The following is an 18,856-nucleotide window of genomic DNA, read 5'->3' on the forward strand; positions in this document are numbered from 1 at the left end:
AAGGAATTAACTGGGAGGTTGACAAGATAACTGATTTTCTTTTAAATTAATTATGGAAGTCTTAAGACATACAAATAGGTATAATGAAAGATGTAGAAAGATGTATAAAGGCTTTAATGTTCAATTGATAACTTTCCATATAGTTTGACCTTTATTTTTTACAATAAGTATATCTTACTTTTTAAATTATTTTAACAAAATGAGCATAAGTATGCCCAGCTTAATAAATAAAATACTACCAACAAATAGAAGCCCTCTGAATCCCCTTACCTGATTTAATTCCCTTTCCATCCCTGAAGCAGCTAGGACCCTTTAGTGGGGGTTTAATCACTAAAAAAAAAAAAGGAAAAATACTTTTACTACATACACATGCATCCTTAAACAATATATAGCACTATTTTGCATGTTTTTCAACTATATGTATTAAAGTGTTTTTTTTTTGGTTTTGATAACTATATAACTTAGTAAGTTTCTTTATTAAGCATAAATTATTGAAACATAGTTTATATACAGCAATATACTTTTAGTGTTTTTTACACTCCTACCTGCAATATGAGAGTTCCAGTTGCTCCACATCTTTATTAATACTTAGTATTGTCAGTCTTTTTTATTTTAGCCATTCTAGTATAGCTGTAGTTCATTGTGATTTTAATTTGCACTCCCCTGATGACAGAGCATGTTGAGCATCCTTGCACGTGCTTATTGACCTTATGTGTATTTTCTTTTCTGAAGGGACTGTTTTGCTCCACCATTGAGTTTTGTTTTGTTTTGTTTGGTATCAAAGTACAATTACATGAGCAACATTATGGTCAAGTCCCCACCACATACCCCATTATAGTCACTGTCAATCAGCATAGTAAGATGCTATAGAATCAATACTTGTCTTCTGTGTTCTACTGCCTTCCCCATGCCCCCACCCCCACTACATTATGTGTGCTCACCATTGAGTTTTTAATATTAAATATTACACTTTTAATTTCTAAAAATTCTATCTGGTCCTTCAAATTTGCTGTTTATTTTTAATACTCGCTTGTTCCTTGCTTGTTTTAAATTCATCCTTTTATTCCTTTAAACATTTTATGTATCATTGTTTAGTAGTCTCTGTCTAGTGATTCCAGTATCAATGTCCCTGGAGATCTGAATCTGCTGTTACTTTGCTATTCTTATTCACAGTGGCTTTTTCTTTGTATTTGGTACAAATCATGACTCATATTTGGTTTAACTCATCTTGAGGGGCTGGACTGCAGGAGTTCTAACAGAGAGGGCTTTCACTTCTTTCTGGTAGTTTCTGGGCAAATACAAACCTCCAACCACTTTATATTAAGTCCTCCAGTTGAGGTTTTGGGGATCATACAGATGGTGGGAACTCAGGCCCAAAACTGCACTAGAGCCAGCCTGTGGTCATGAATGCTTAGGGGAGACTTTTCTAACCAATGCCAAGATCAGGACAGGTAAGTTCCCTTGATGCCCCCCCTGCCTTGCAGGTTCCTGTTTTTGTTCATCTTTACGCTTAGGGTGTAGGCTTTGGGGCTCCACATTATATGAGGATTTTCAGTCAAGCTCCTCCCCTGGCTAGCCCTTGGGCTTTATCTTCTGTCCCCACTGCCTGTCAGCCATCCACAGGGAAGCTGAGTTCTCCAGGATCAGCAGTAACTGTCAGGGGAAAGCCAGCTTCAGCACTCAATTCACTCCCTAGGTTCCTGAATTGATTCTATTTTCTTATTTTCTGCATTTTTAATGCTCTGATACCTGGGGCCTTACTGATCCTGGAGAGAGATTGTCCCTCAGGGCTAGCAAAAAACTCACTTGTCAGAGTGCCTTTCATTGACAAACCAACCAACCCAGAACCCGTACTCTGAACCATCTGGCTTTTCTACTCAGGAAGTAATGTTTCTCTGCCCTAATCACCCCAGGACCAATTATCAGACACTAGATGCACTAAGACAGTCCCTGCACCCCAGAGCCTGCTGGAATTATTCAAACTAACCAATTGTAAGCCTGCTTACCCTAACTTTCCTTACCTTCCCCACAGAGACCACAATAAAGGCTCTGGCCCTCAGGTTCTCCTGGTCCCTCTGCCCCCGGACTGACCCCAGTGCTTCCTATGTGGCCCTGCAGAACACAGCATGCCCCCTCCTCTTGAGAACGAAAACAAACAACAGACTATCTTTTCAGTGGTAATCATCTCCTGACCTGTCGGCCATACCATACATGGATAAAAATAGATATTTAAAAACAGATCCTGCTTTTACTTTGGATGCTCTCCCAGCCTTGGTGGTTTGCAGTTTTAATGCTCTCCTGACTTCACAGTAATTGGAAGCTGGATTTTTGTTTGCTGTTCTCTTTCTTTTTGGATGATTTTCAGGAAGGGAAAGGAGAAATACCCCGCTGGTGTCACCTTCCACAAACTGGGAATTGTCCAACTTGCTTACTTCATCCAAATTTATGTTGGGAGATTTCCTTGTTGATTCATGTTGCTGTAGTTTGTTCAGTTTAACTGTGGTATCTGTTATAAAACTGACTCTCTCCTATTTAGGAACACTAACACTTGAAATATTTTTAAATTTTTTATTATTACAAATAATGCTAGAAAGTGCAATTCTTTTCTGTTTGCTTGTACACAAATGTAAGAATTTCCCTAGTATCATATCTGGAAGTATAATCACTGGGCATTGGCTATAAACATCTTCCATTTTACTACATATTGACAATTGTTCTCCAAAGTTGTTATGACAATTTACAGTCAGTAGCAGGTAGAATAATGCCCCTCCCCAAGATGTCCACGTACTAATTCCCTGAACCAATGAATATGTTACCTTACCTGGCAAAAGAGACTTTCAGATGTGATTAAATTAAGGGCCAAGAGATGGAGAAATTATCCCACATCATCCAGGTGAACCCAATGGACTCACTATGTCCTTATATGTGAAAGAGGGAGGCAAGAGAGTCGGAGAGAGAGATCTGCAGATGCTGTGCTATTGGCTTTGAAAATGATGAGGAAAGAGACCCTGAGCCAGGACACACAGGTGACCTCTAGAAACTCAACAAGGCAAGGAAACTATTTCCCCCAAGAGCCTCTAGAAAGAATGCAACCTGCCAACACCTTGATTTAGCCCAGTAAGACCTACTTCAGACTTCTGCCCTTCAGAACTACAAGATATTAAATCTGTGTTGTATAAGACACCAAGTTCATGGTAATCTGTTAGCAGCAGGAAATTACCACACATTCCCATTTAGCCCCCATGGATCAGCAGTGCCAACTCTGGCATAAGTTTCTATGTATCTATGTGTCTGTTCTGTTAAATTTCTACCTTGTCCCATTGGCCTTTTTACCTATTCCCAGGCCAAAACCACACTGGCTTAATTAGTATAGCTGTATAATAATTCTTGTCTTCCTCTATTGTTCTTCAAAATTGTCTTGGCTATTCTTGGCAGTTTGTTCTTCCATGGGAATTTTAGAATTAGCTTGTTAATCCCGGGGCAGCATATAGCCTCGTGCCTGGCTTATGGCAGCCACAATACTCTGAATGCTAGCTTGATCCCATTCTCCCTTTTTATCTACTCCCTTTACCATTCACCCTCTTTAGATAACCTGTTTCTTTAGTTTCTTGTTCATCTTTCCCGTACTTCTGGCCTATAAAGGAGCAAATGTGTATTTTCTTTTATCTTCTTTCTTACAGAGAGAGCACAGCCTACTGTAGGGACTCTTGTACCCGGTTGTGTGGACATATCATGGTTTATTCAACCATTCTTTTATGTGTGGGCATTTATTTGTAATGGTCTTCCATTTTCAGAAATTTTATTGTTTTCAAAACTGCCCGTCACTTTTGCTAGTCTCTTGTTCTCTGCTTGTGAAATATTTCGAACAGTTGTTTTACATTTCTAATATTTGAAAATTCTAACATCTGAAGCCCTTAAGAGGTGTAATTCCCCATTGTGTTGTTTTTTTTCTGACAATTTTTTCCTGGTAGATTGTTTTCTTATATTTTTTGTAATTTATGATTGTGAGTCCAGATTTGGTTATCTAAATCTATGGGAACTGTGAGGCCTAATTTGGGACTATTTCAAGCCAATCTCTTAGCTTTGAGTTTTCTGGACTAAGCAGATAATATTGATTTAAGTCTTAAGTCAATGTAAGTGCAAAACTCTAATAATAAATTCTCAGGAATGATTTTTTTTCTATTTCCTTCAAATGGAATTAAGGCTGAAACAGACCACTTATCTGACAGGCTTTCTTCCCAGTGGATGGGCTTCCCCTTGCCCACCTTTCACTGAGAGCAAAACCCTTCCTGGGTGGTGCTTCATGCAAGGGTCTTGACTGTGGCTCCTGCCTTGTATAGGCTATTAGAACCCAAGGCTCAGGGTCCAGGTGTGGACAAAACCTCTCAAGACAACCTGAGCTTCAGGGCTTATCTTCCACCTGGGATTCCTGCTGCCCCTTCATCTTGTGCCCATAGTGAATTCCCTTTATTATGAGCTTAGCATACATTTAAAAGGTTATCTAGCAAGATGTATCAGGAAGTTATTTCAGACCATCTAATCTGTGCTATTACTAGGAGCACAGGGTCAAAATGACACCTACTATCTATGTGCTAGGATTCTTAGATTTTGGTAGAACAGTGCCACAATTATATCTTAGTCAGAATCCCTATATTTAAACCAGATGAAAGCACAGCATCTGTTCTGGGGCTGGGAGCGAAGGGGCAGAGCAACCAACTAATTCCTCTGGCTCCCTGAGATGCCTTTAAGGACACTTCAGGGCCCAGCTGAGTACTGTATAAAAACCATAGCAGTGCAAGGACTTGTACAAAGGCATTGGATGACAGGCCATTGGGAAGCTTGCGATTCAGAGAAGGGCGTTTCCTAGAACTATATTCCCCATTCTATGGGCCTAGAACTACGAAGGAGTAGAAGACCTAAGCTTTACATTCTGGGTCTACCATGAGCAAACTTTGTAACCCTGAGGCTCTTAACTTCCTGCCTAAGACTTCCCATCTGAAAAATGAAAAAGCTGTACTCTGATCCCTGAGGTTCCTTCCAGATCCTTCATTCTGTAGGTTTCATGTACATTACCTTTGCAGGAGTGGGAGGCATGCCAGATGACCACACTCACCTTTACCACATTTACTCTGGCCAGGAGTTTGACGACTGGTTCTGTGGGATCTTCTGGGGAATCAGGAGCTCAGAGAATGACACTGCCTCTGATGCAGGGTAAATGAAGGAGCCCTGGAGTCAGGGAGCCAGAAAAGGCCCTGGTAAGAGAGCTTTCCTCCTGCATCCCCACCTGTGCTCCCTTTCTTTCCCCAAACTGACCTTGAACTTGCCCACAAGGGGTCTAGGCCCTTCTTCCTCTCCATCTCCATCCTGGCTCCCATGCCCTTGGTACAGAGAAACACATTCAGCCAGTCTTCAAAGTGGTTAAATTCTTCCTCCAGGGAGCTGATGTAGATCTGAAAGGGGAGGCCTTCAGTGACAGCCCAATGTCCAAAATCCAAGCAGAATCCCCTCTCCCCACCACCAAGTCACCTTCAGGGTGGCGACTGCTTTTTTCTGGGACATGGAGTCTTTGACTTCAGGCTCACCCTGCTCTTGGGCCTCCCCATCCACAGACATGAGGTTGTTCCCACCTGCGAATAGCAAAAATGCCCTTTGCAAAATACCATTTGACCCAGGAATTCCACTTCTAGGAATTTACCCTAAGAATGCAGCAGCCCAGTTTCAAAAAGACAGATGCACCCCTATGTTTATCACAGCACTATTTATAATAGCCAAGAAATGGAAGCAACCTAAGTGTCCATCAGTAGATGAATGGATAAAGAAGATGTGGTACATACACACAATGGAATATTATTCAGCCATAAGAAAAAAACAAATCCTACCATTTGCAACAACATGGATGGAGCTAGAGGCTATTATGCTCAGTGAAATAAGCCAGGTGGAGAAAGACAAATACCAAATGATTTCACTCATATGTGGAGTATAAGAACAAAGAAAAACTGAAGGAACAAAACAGCAGCAGAATCACAGAACCCAAGAATGGACTAACAGTTACCAAAGGGAAAGGGACTGGGGAGAATGGGAGGGAAGGGAGAGATAAGGGTGGGGAAAAAGAAAGGGGGTATTACAATTAGCATGTATAATGTGGTGGGGGGGCATGGGGAGGGCTGTGCAACACAGAGAAGACAAGTAGTGATTCTACAACATCTTACTACGCTGATGAACAGTGACTGTAATGGGGTTTGTGGGGGGGACTTGGTGAAGGGGGGACCCTAGTAAACATAATGTTCTTCATGTAATTGTAGATTAATGATAACAAAAAAAAAAATGCCCTTTGCAAACACTGGTATGGGGGCAGGGAGGGAGACAGACAGAGCAAGAGCAAGCCAAACCTCTTAACTGAATCCCCAGATTCATCCATTTCATCCTCATCAGAGTCTGCCTGAAATGAAAGGGCATGTCAGAGGTTCTCCCCTACCCTTCACATCCTTAATCTACCCCTTTGCCAGGTTGGGAGTTGGGAAACTTTAGCTCAAATTCCAGCTGTGTAATCCACTTGCATTTTCAAAGCTCCAGTTTATTATCTAGTCCTGCACTAAGACAGGAACCAACAGCTACATGTGTCTAGTGAGCACTTGAAATGGGTTAGTCCAATTGAGATGTTCTGTGAGTGTAAAATACACATCAGATTTGAAAAGACATAGTATAAAATAAGAATGTAAAATATCTCATTAATTTTCATAATGGCTACTAATGAAATGGTATTTCAGATATATTAGGTTAAATAAAATAATAATTAAGACACCTTTTACCTGTTTCACTTTTTAAAAAAATGTGGCTACTGCAAAGGTTAAAATTACATACATGACTTGCATATTTCTGTGGGACAACACAGCTCTAGATAACAGATCAATAATCTCCAGCTTCTGGGATGGTTGTGAAGATGAGGAGAGATGATGGTAATGAAGAGCTCTGACCAACTACAGAGCTCCACATCTGACAAAATCCTTGCCATTTACCCTCCTCTGCCTTCAGCCCCGACAGGGGGCACCCCCCTGCCCCCACCTGCCCATGGAACTCCTGCAGTCATGCATAGTACTTGGACCACCAGTCAAGCTCTTCAGGATCTGGGATATCCTCCAGTGCAGGGCCTTGATTCAGGAGGCCTCCCGGGGAGAGCTTCTTCAGAGGAGCCTGAGGAAGACAGGACTCAGGGCCCCTAACACAGCACCACCCTAAGTCCTGCCAGTCCCTTCTCCTCCCATCTCCCATACCCCATCACCTTTAGGAGCCATCTGGGCATCCCCACCCCAGCCAGGAAGAGTTTCATGGACTTCTGTCCTGGGAGAAGGGAAATGACACCAGGAGGCAGTGAGGCGAGTAGAAGTTAGAGTCCATGCCCCACTGGAGGATTCCCTGGGGCCATCCCTGCCAGGAACCAGAGGGGCTCTGTCTGGCAGCCCTAAGGCAAAAAGGCCCCTTACTTTGAGGTCCCTCGGGCCCATCTTCCTCTTCTCCTTGCTCCTCAGGGGGATCCTCATGACCCTGGAGTGTGAATCGCAGCAAGTGGGGGACAATGTGGGAACCCATTAGCACTGTGCGGCCAAAGGCCTGGCACTCAATCACCAGGGATCCTGAGTGGGGGCTGCAGGAAAGGCTGCTCTAGCAAGTCCTGGGGATGGGGAGAGAGAAACTGTGTCTCTGAAGACTTGGGGAGGAGGGAAAGGCAGCAGAGAAAGATGGAAAACAGTGCAGCTAAATCTGCATTCTAAGCCCAGCTGTGCTACAGCCTCCCTGTGTCATGTCCGATAAGTCACTGAGCCTGTTACCCAGGAAAAGAAGGGACACAATTGTGGATTTTAAAGACTGTTGTAAATAACAAATGACATAATAGAGACAAAACTACTTTGAAGCCTACAAAGTGTTATCAGAAACATGATATTATTATTTTTATTATTATCTGAAGGACCAATGCTCATCTTGTTAATATAGATTTAAAACCATAAAAATATATATGGACATATGGATTAAAGATGGCAGCGTGAGAGGAGAGACAGAGGCTTCCTCCTAAAACTGGATACAATTAGAAAATACAGTTGGCGCAACTAATCCTGAGAGAGCAACAGGAAAGAGGACGCGTCAGACTGCACACACCTGGGGAAAAGAGCAGACCTCACCGAACGGGGTAATGTACCAGAGCTGTGGCTCCGTGGGACCTGAGCCCCTCCCCCACCCCAGCTCACCGGCAGGAGGAAGACAAACGGAGCAGGGAGGAAGTGGAGGCCTGGGACTGCTGAATACCTAGCTCCAGAGATCTGCGCTGGGAGCACAAACCTACATTTCATGGTGCTTTCATCATACTCTTCTGATTACAGGGTTGGAAAGCTGGGACAGGTGGAGTTCCTGGGGAGACTGGGATTCCAGCCACTTTGGAAAGCAGGGATCCATATCCGGCTGCTCTGGGACAAAAGCTTATATGTGTGTGCCCGGCCCACTGGCTCAGGCAGTGGAGACAGGCACAGCAGCCGGGAGGCGGGGAACAGCTCTTTCCTACCCCCAGGCACCAGTACCGCTCCCCTGCAACCCCCAACATTGCTTTAGGGGCTGAGCAGCTCCAGTATAGAGCTTCTGGAAACTAGAGGGTGCCATATACAAACATGAAACGCCAAAGAAACCTGGTCCAGAGTAAAATTATTAATACAACTCCCAAGAAAGATTTAAATGATATGGACCTTGTGACTCTTCCTGAAAAATATATATGCTCTTCAAGGGAAACAAAAGCAAAAATGAACAAATGGGATTACATCAAACTAAAAAGTTTCTGTACAGCAAAGCACACCATTAGTAGAACAAAAAGGCATCCTACAGTATGGGAGAATATACATATCCAATAAGGGGTTAACATCCAAAATACATAAAGAGCTCGCATGCTTCAACACCCAAAAAGCAAATAACCCGATTAAAAAATGGGCAGAGGATATGAAGAGAGAGTTCTCCAAAGAAGGAATTCAGATGGCCAACAGGCACATGAAAAGATACTCTACATCACTAATTATCAGGGAAATGAAAATTAAAACCACAATGAGATATCACCTCATACCAGTTAGGATGGCCAACATTGAAAGACTAGGAACAAATGCTGGCAAGGATGCGGAGAAAGGGGAAACCTCCTACACTGCTGGTGGGTTTGTAAATTAGTTCAACCATTGTGGAAAGCAAAATGGAGTTTTCTTAAAAAACTAAAACTAGAAATACCAGTTGACACAGTCATTCCACTTCTAGGAATTTACCCAAAGGAAACAAGATTCCTGGTTCAAAAAGACATATGCACCCTTATGTTTATCGCAGCACTATTTACAGTAGCCAAGAAATGGAAGCAACCTAAGTGTCCATCAGTAGATGAATGGATAAAGAAGATGTGGTACATATACACAATGGAATATTATTCAGCCATAAGAAGAACACAATCCTACCATTTGCAACAACATGGATGGAGCTGGAGGATATTATGCTCAGTGAAATAAGCCAGGCAGGGAAAGAGAAGTACCAAATGATTTCCCTCATTTGTGGAATATAACAACAAAGCAAAACTGAAGGAACAAAACAGCAGCAGACTTACAGACTCCAAGAAGGGACCAGTGGTTACCAAAAGGGAGGAATGGGGAAGGGTGGGTGGGGAGGGAGGGAGAAGGGGAGAAAGGGGCATTATGATTAGCATACATAAAGTAGGAGGGTCATGGGGAAGGCAGTATAGCATGGAGAAGACAAGTAGTGACACTATAGCATCTTAACTACACTCAAGGACAGTGACTGCAATGGGGTGTGATAGGGGGACTTAATAATATGGGTGAATGTTGTAACCACAATGTTGTTCATGTGAAATCTTCATAAGATTCTATATCAATGATATCTTAATAAAAATAAATAAATAAATGAAAATTCAAACACACACACACACACATATGCCCTTTAACTTAGGAATTCTGTATCAATGGATCCTAAAAGGGGAAAGCCAGTAACTATATTACTGTATTGCTGGGTTTTATATATATGTGACAATTATAGTACAAAGGGGAGAGGCAGGAACGGAGCTATAATGGAGAAAAGTTTATCTACTTTACTGGAACTAAATTAGTATTGATCTTAAGTAGACAGTGAAAAATCAGTATGCATATTACAATCCCTAGAGCAACAACTAAATAAAAATCAACAAAGGAACTAAAGTAGTACACTAATAAATATCCAATACAAAAGAAGAAGATAAAGGAGGAACAAAAAATATATGAGACATATAGAAAACAGCAATATGGCAGATGTAAATCCATCCATATCAATAATGGCATCAAATGTGACTTGAAGTATATTAAACACTTCAATCAAAAGACAGATACTGGCAACTGGATTTAAAAAAGAAGTGTAACTACATGTTGTCTAAAAGATACTCTTAAGAAATTCACATATAGGTGCAAAAGAAAAGAATGGGGAAAGATATGTCATGCAAAAAGTAACCACAGAGCTGGAGTCACTATCAGACAAAATAGACTTTAAGAAAAAAACCTACTAGAGACAAGAGGGACATTTTATAATGATAAACAGATCAATTCACAGGAAGCAAGACAATTATAAACATATATGCATATAACAACCAAATCTCAGAATACAAGAGTAAAAAATGACAAATAAAGGGAGAAACAAACAATTCAGCAATAGTAGTTGGAGATTTCAATATCATATTCTCAAAAAGGGATAGAACAACTAGAGAGAAAATCACCAGGGAGGCTTCTTTTTTTAAGAAGGCTTGAATCACACTATCACCACAACTTGATCTGACATTGCCAGAACACTCCACCCAACAATAGAAGAATGCTCATTCTTTTCAAGTGCACAATGGAGAGAGAAATACGTTGTCCTCAACTTGCATTTTGAGATGAGAAACGAGAGGAAACACTCCTTGGAAGTTCAATGAGAAAACCACTTTCAGTTTCATCATCTTATAGCACAATGTTTTCAAACTGGAAACTCCTGCATGTGAAACAAGATCATGAAAGTGTTGGGAGTTTTTGTTGTTTTGCCCCCATACTGGCTGGTACCCCTAGGCTTTGTTCCAGTCACCCCCTCACACATGCTCAGCACTTTTCAGTTTACAAATCCCTTTCACCAAGATCCTTTCTCTCACTGGCTCCTCATAGCACTCCTGCAAGGTGGTATTTGGTGTAGTTCCTTCAACCTTTCTTTTTGTACCTGTTACTCCCTTTAACAAAAAACAAAAACAAAAAACACTGAAGTTCAAATATGAGGAGTGACTTGACAAGCACCCAACTGTCATTGCCAGAATTTGACTCCAAAGTCCATAGTACAGTAATTACAAATTTCACAAAGAATGCGTTTTTCTTCTTGCTACTGGTGTCTCAGAGAATAGATAGATTCCTTGAGACTCATACTACATGACACATGGCTAATCCACTCATTCAAGAGTCAAGAAAGTACCACCAGTTTGTGGATTAATCCAGGGATCAGCAAACCAGAGCCTACAAGCCAAATCTGGCTCACTGCCCATTTTTGTAAGTAAAGTTTTATTGGAACATAGTTATATTCATTTATTTGTTGTTATTGCTGTTCTCATGCTACAATGGCAGAGTTGAGCTGTATGGCCCACAAAGCCTAAAATACTATCTGGCCCTTTATAGAAAGTTTGTTGAAACGATTAAAGATGGCGGCATGAGAGGCGAGACAGAGGCTTCCTCCTAAAACCGCATATAATACGAAAATATAATTAATACAACTAATCCCAAAAGAGCAACAGGAAAGAGGACTGTGCCAGACTGCATACACCTGGAGAAAATAGAAGACCTCACTGAACACGGTAACGTACCAAAGCTGTGGCCTGGCAGGACTCAAGCCCTTCCTTAACCCCAGCTTACCGGCAGGAGGAAGAGAAATGGAGCAGAGAGGGAGTGGAGGCCTGGGACTGCTGAATACTAACTCTGGAAATATGCTCTGGGAACACAAACCTACATTTCATGGTGCTTTCATGATACTCTCGTGATTACGAGACTGGAAAGCTAAGACAGGCAGAATTTTTGGAGAGACTGAGATTCCAGCCACTTGTGGAAAGCAGGGAACCATATTGGCTGCTCTGGGACAAAAGAAAGGTGGGCAATCTGAGAGACTTCCTAACAAGGAAGCCCTTAGCAAGAAGGCAGCTAAAGGGGCAAGGACTGCACAAAGCTTACTGTTCAGGAGAAAGGACAGGTAGACAAAATTGTCTGGGTGCACTCTGCCCAGCAGGTTGGGAGCTTTCATGATCTTCAGGTGCTCCAGCTCCCTGGCTGGCTACACAGCTCCAAGGTCCCCCTCCATGATACACAGCCTACTGTGCCTTTCTCCCAGCCAGCCATTTAAATTTGAGGGAGGGATTAAACAATCTCCAGAGAAGCAAAATCTGAGAGAATTTACCTCCCACAAACCATCTCCACAGTGTATTTTGGAGGGACTGCTATAGATGGAAGTGTTCCTAAGCTTTAAGAGCTGTCACCAGAGGTAATAAAACCACAGTAAAGAAAGTAGAACAAGGGAAACAAAAGCAAAGATAAACAAGTGGGACTATATCAAGCTGAAAAGCTTCTGTACAGCAAAGGACATCAATAGAACAAAAAGACATCCTACAGTATGGGAGAATATATTCCTGAATGACATATCTGATAAAGGATTGACATCCAAAATATATAAAGAGCTCATGTACCTCAACAAACCAAAAGCAATTAAGTCAATAAAAAAATGGGCAGAGGATATGAACAGACACTTCTCCAAAGGAGAAATTCAGATGGCTAACAGACACATGAAAAGATGCTACACATTGCTAATCATCAGAGAAATGCAAATTAAAACCACAATGAGATATCACCTCACACCAGTAAGGATCACCACCACCGAAAAGACAAACAACAACAAATGTTGGAGAAGATGTGGAGAAAGTGGAACCCTCCTATACTGCTGGTGGGAATGTAAATTAGTTCAACCATTGTAGAAAGCAGTAAGGAGGTTCCTCAAAAAACTAAAAATAGAAATACCATTTGACACAGGAATTCCACTCCTAGGAATTTATCCTAAGAATGTAGCAGCCCAGTTTGAAAAAGACAGATGCACCCCTATGTTTATTGCAGCAGTGTTTACAATAGCCAAGAAATGGAAGCAACCTAAGTGTCCATCACTAGATGGATAAAGAAGATATGGTACATATACACAATGGAATATTATTCAGCCATAAGAAGAAAACAAATCCTACCATTTGCAACAACATTGGATGGAGCTAGAGGGTATTATGCTCAGTGAAATAAGCCAGGCAGAGAAAGTCAAGTATCAAATGATTTCACTCATATGTGGAGTATAAGAACAAAGAAAAAACTGAAGGAACAAAACAGCAGCAGAGTCACAGAACCCAAGAATGGACTAACAGTTACCAAAGGGAAAGAGACTGGGGAGGATGGGTGGGAAGGGAGGGACAAGGGGGAAAAAGGGATATTACGATTAGCAGACATACTGTTGTGGGTGGGGGACATGGGGAGGGCTGTACAACATAGAGAAGACAAGTAGTGATTCTACAGCATCTTACTACACTGATGGACAGTGACTGTAATGGGGTATATGGGGTGGATGTGATGATGGGGGGAGTCTAGTAACCATAATGTCGCTCATGCAACTGTAGATTAATGATACCAAATTTTTTTTAATTAAAAATTTTTTAAAAAGAAAAGAAAAGAAAGTAGAACACCTAATTACTAAGCAAATGCAAACTTAAATTAACTATCCCCAAAGTCAATCAAGGGATAGATAAAGAGTACAGAATATGATACCTAATATATAAAGAATGGAGGAGGAAGAAAAAGGAGGAGAAAAAGAAAAGCACCTTTAGATTGTGCTTGTAATAGCATATTAAGTGAGTTAAGTTAGACTCTTAGATAGAAAGGAACTTCACCTTGAACATTTGGTAACCACGAATCTAAAGCCTGCAATGGCAATAAGTACATACCTATCGATAATCACCCTAAATGTACATGGACTGAATGCACCAATCAAAAGACATAGAGTCGCTGAATGGATAAAAAAACAAGACCTATCTGTATGCTGCCTGCAAGAGACTCACTTTAAACCCAAAGACATACACAGACTAAAAGTGAAGGGATGGAAAAAGATATTTCATGCAACTAACAGGGAGAAAAAAGCAGGGGTGGCAGTACTTGTATCAGATAAAATAGACTTCAAAACAAAGAAAGTCACAAGAGACAAAGAAGGACATTACATAATGATAAAAGGGTCAATCCAACAAGAAGATATAACTGTTATAAATATCTATATGTCCAACACAGGAGCATCTACATATGTGAAACAAATACTAACTGAATTAAAAGGGGAAGTAGAGTGCAATGCATTCATTCTAGGAGACTTCAACACTCCACTCACTGTGAAGGACAACACTGTGAAGATCAACCAGACAGACAATAAGTAAGAAGACAGAGGCACTGAACAACGCACTAGAACAGATGGAACTAACAGACATATACAGAACTCTACACCCAAAAGCATCAGGATACACATTCTTCTCATGTGCACATGGAACATTTTCAAGAATAGATCATATACTAGGCCACAAAAAGAGCCTCAGTAAATTCAAAAAGGTTGAAACTGTAACAACGAGTTTCTCAGACCACAAAGGTATGAAACTAGAAATAAATTACACAAAGAAAATGAAAAATCCCACAAACACATGGGGGCTTCACAACATACTCCTAAATAACCAATGGATCAATGATGAAATAAAAACAGAGATCAAGCAATATATGGAGGCAAATGACAACAATACTTCAACACTGCAAAATCTGTGGGACGCAGCCAAGGCCGTGCTAAGAGGTAAGTATATTGCAATACAGGCCTTCCTCAGGAAAGAAGAACAATCCCATATGAGCGGTCTAAACTCACAATTAATGAAACTAGAAAAAGAAGAACAAATGAGGCCCTAAGTCAGTAGAAGGAGGGTCATAATAGAGTAGAGCAGAAATAAATAAAATCAAGAATAAAACAATAGAAAGAATCAATGAAAGCAAGAGCTGTTTCTTTGAGAAAATAAACAAAATAGATAAACCCCTAGCCAGACTTATCAATAAAAAAAGAGAGTCTACATAGATAAACAGAATCAGAAGTGAGAAAGGAAAAATCACTACAGACACCACAGAAATACAAAGAATTATTAGAAAATACTATGAAAAATTATATGCTAACAAACTGGATAACCTAGAAGAAATGGACAACTTTATAGAAAAATACAACCTTCCAAGGCTGACAGAGGAAGAAACAGAAAATCTGCACAGACCAATTACCAGCAACGAAATCGAACTGGTAATCAAAAACCTACCTAAGAGCAAAACTCCTGGACTAGAAGGTTTCACTGCTGAATTTTATCAAACATTAAATGAAGACCTAATACCCATCCTCCTTAAAGTTTTCCAAAGAGCAGAAGAAGAGGGAATACTTCCAAACTCATTCTATGAGGCCAGCATCACTCTAATACCAAAACCAGGCAAAGACACCACACACAAAAAAAATTACAGACCAATATCCCTGATGAACATAGATGCAAAAATACTCAACAAAATATTAGCAAACCGAATTCAAAAATACATAAAAAATATCATCCATCATGATCAAGCAGGATTTATTCCAGGGATGCAAGAATGGTACAACATTCGAAAATCCATCAACATCATCCACCACATAAACAAAAAGGACAAAAACCACATGATCATCTCCATACATGCTAAAAAAGCATTTGAAAAAATTCAACATCCACTCATGATAGAAACTCTCAACAAAATGGTTATAGAGGGCAAGTACCTCAACATAATAAAGGCCATATGTGAGAAATCCACAGCTAACATTATACTTAACAGCGAGAAACTGAAAGCTTTTCCTCTAAGATCGGGAACAAGACAAGGATGCCCACTCTCCCCACTTCTATTCAACATAGGACTGGACATCCTAGCCACAGCAAACTGACAACACAAAGAAAAAAAAGCACATCCAGATTGGCAAGGAAGAAGTTAAACTGTCCCTGTTTGCAGATGACATGATATTGTACATAAAAATCCCTAAAGAATCCACTCCAAAACTACTGGATCTAATATCTGAATTCAGCAAAGTTTCAGGATACAAAATTAATACACAGAAATCTGTGGCATTCCTATACACTAACAATGAACTAGCAGATAAATCAGGAAAACAATTCCATTCACAGTTGCATCAAAAAGAATAAAATACCTAGGAATAAACCTAACCAAGGAAATGAAAGACCTATACTCTGAAAACTACAAGACACTCATGAGAGAAATTAAAGAAGATACCAATAAATAGAAACACATCCCATGCTCATGGATAGGAAGAATTAATATTGTCAAAATGGCCATCCTGCCTAAAGCAATCTACAGATTCAATGCAATTCCTATCAAAAGACCAACAGCATTCTTCAATTAACTAGAGCAAATAGTTCTAAAATTCATATGGAACCACAAAAAACCCTGAATAGCGAAAGCAATCATGAGGAGGAACAATGAAGCTGAGGGGAATATGCTCCCCGACTTCAAGCTCTCCTACAAAGCCACAGTAATCAAGACAATTTGGTACTGGCACAAGAACAGACCCATAGACCAATGGAACAGACTAGAGAGCCCTGATATAAACCCAACCATATATGGTCCATTAATAAATGATAAAGGAGCCATGGATGTACAATGGGGAAATGACAGCCTCTTCAACAGCTGGTGTTGGCTAAATTGGACAGCTACATGAAAGAGAATGAAACTGGATTATTGTTTAACCCCGTACATAAAAGTAAACTTGAAATGGATCAAAGACCTGAATGTAAGTCATGAAACCATAAAACTCTTACAAGGCAAAATAGGCAAAAATCTCCTGAATATAAGCATGAGCAACTTCTTCCTGAACACAACTCTTAGAGCAAGGGAAACAAAAGCAAAAATGAACTCATGGAACTACATCAAACTAAAAAGTTTCTGTATAGTAAAGGACACCATCAACAGAAAAAAAAGGCATCCTACAGTATGGGAGAATATATTTGTAAATGACATATCTGACAAGGGATTAACATCCAAAATACATAAAGAAATTACATGCCTCAACACCCAAAAAGCAAATGCAAATAACCCAATTAACAAATGGGCAGAGGATATGAAGAGACAATTCTCCAAAGAAGAAATTGAGATGGCCAACAGACACATGAAAAGATGCTCCACATCACTAATCATCAGGGAAATGCAAATTAAAACCACAATGAGATATTACCTCACACCAGTAAGGATAGCTACCATCCAAAAGACAAACAACAACAAATGCTGGCAAGGATGCAGAGAAAGGGGAACCCTCCTACACTGCTGGTGGGAATGTAAGCTAGTTCAATCATTGTGGAAAGCATTATGGAGGTTCCTCACAAAACTAAAAATAGAGATACCATTTGATCCAGGTATCCCACTCCTTGGAATTTACCCAAAGAATACAACTTCTCATATTCAAAAAGACATATGCATCCCTGTGTTTATCACAGCACTTTTTACAATAGCCAAGATATGGAAGCAACCTAAGTGTCTATCAGTAGATGAACAAATAAAGAAGATGTGGTACATATACACAATGGAATACTATTCAGCCATAAGAAATAAACAAATCCTACCATTTACAACAACATGGATGGAGCTGGAGGACATCATGCTCAGTGAAATAAGGCAGGCGGAGAAAGACAAGTGCCAAATGATTTTCCTCATTTGTGGAGTATAACAATGAAGCAAAACTGAAGGAACAAAATAGCAGCAGACTCAGAGACTCCAAGAAGGAACTAGTGGTTACCAAAGGAAAGGGGTGTGGGAGGGTGGGTTGGGAGGGATGCAGAAGGGGATGGAGGGGTATTATGTTTAGTACACATGGTGTGTGGGATCACCAGGAGAACAGTGTAGCACAGAAAAGGCAAATATTGGATCTGTGGCATCTTGCTGCACTGATGGACAGTGACTGCAATGGGGTATGGGTGGGGACTTGATAATATGGGTAAATGTAGTAACCACATTGTTTTTTCATGTGAAACCTTCACAAAAGTGTATATCAGTAATATCTTAATAAAAATTTAAAAAAAAAGAAAAGAAAGTTTGTTGACGACCCCTGGATTAATCTAAGACAGCCAGCCAGGAATTCAGCATCCCATTGCCCTCTTTCACCTCTCAACCCAGCACACCTTGTCCCTAGCCCTGCACCCCCCCCCCACTGTCAGATGCCTGATGAGCTAGGTGAAATTTGGGCTCTTGCAGTAACTGGCCAGGACTTCTGACTCCACATGTTGCCTGGCCACCTCCAGCACAACCTGGGGCTGCTCCACCTCAAACAGATGTACACGGCTGAGGCCCCTCAGATCTAGAACAGCACCTGGGATCAGGAAGGGGAGATCAGGGGCACTGACAGAGGGGCACTCTGGTGTGGGAGGAGGCAGATGTGGGTGCCCAGTGCTACCTCAATGAGGAACTCCCTGAGCACTGGGCGTGCATTAGGTGGCAGGAACCGGCATCCAGAGAGGGGCTCAACCAGGGGTGTCAGGTCCTGGGGCTACACATCACTGGGCATTGAGGGCTGCTGGGGGCAAGACGTCAGAGGTCAAAGAGGAATCAAGTCAAAGGAGGGAAAGCCTGAGCTTGGGGAAGGGATATGGAGAGCTACTGGTGAAATATAAATACTGAGGAACTGGGCACAGCTGAATTGGCAGGAGGGATTGTCTCAGGAAACAGCCATGCACAGGAAGGGAAGGTGG

At 41.0% G+C, this 18,856-nt stretch overlaps 1 pseudogene; it reads right to left on the reverse strand.

Moving 5' to 3' along the window:
• The window catches only part of LOC118920154 (fer-1-like protein 4), a 41,272-nt pseudogene that overhangs the window by 7,037 nt on the left and 15,379 nt on the right, over positions 1–18,856 (reverse strand).

The sequence above is a fragment of the Manis pentadactyla genome, chromosome 5 (genome assembly GCF_030020395.1).
Source record: "Manis pentadactyla isolate mManPen7 chromosome 5, mManPen7.hap1, whole genome shotgun sequence".
Classification (NCBI taxonomy): Eukaryota; Metazoa; Chordata; class Mammalia; order Pholidota; family Manidae; genus Manis; species Manis pentadactyla.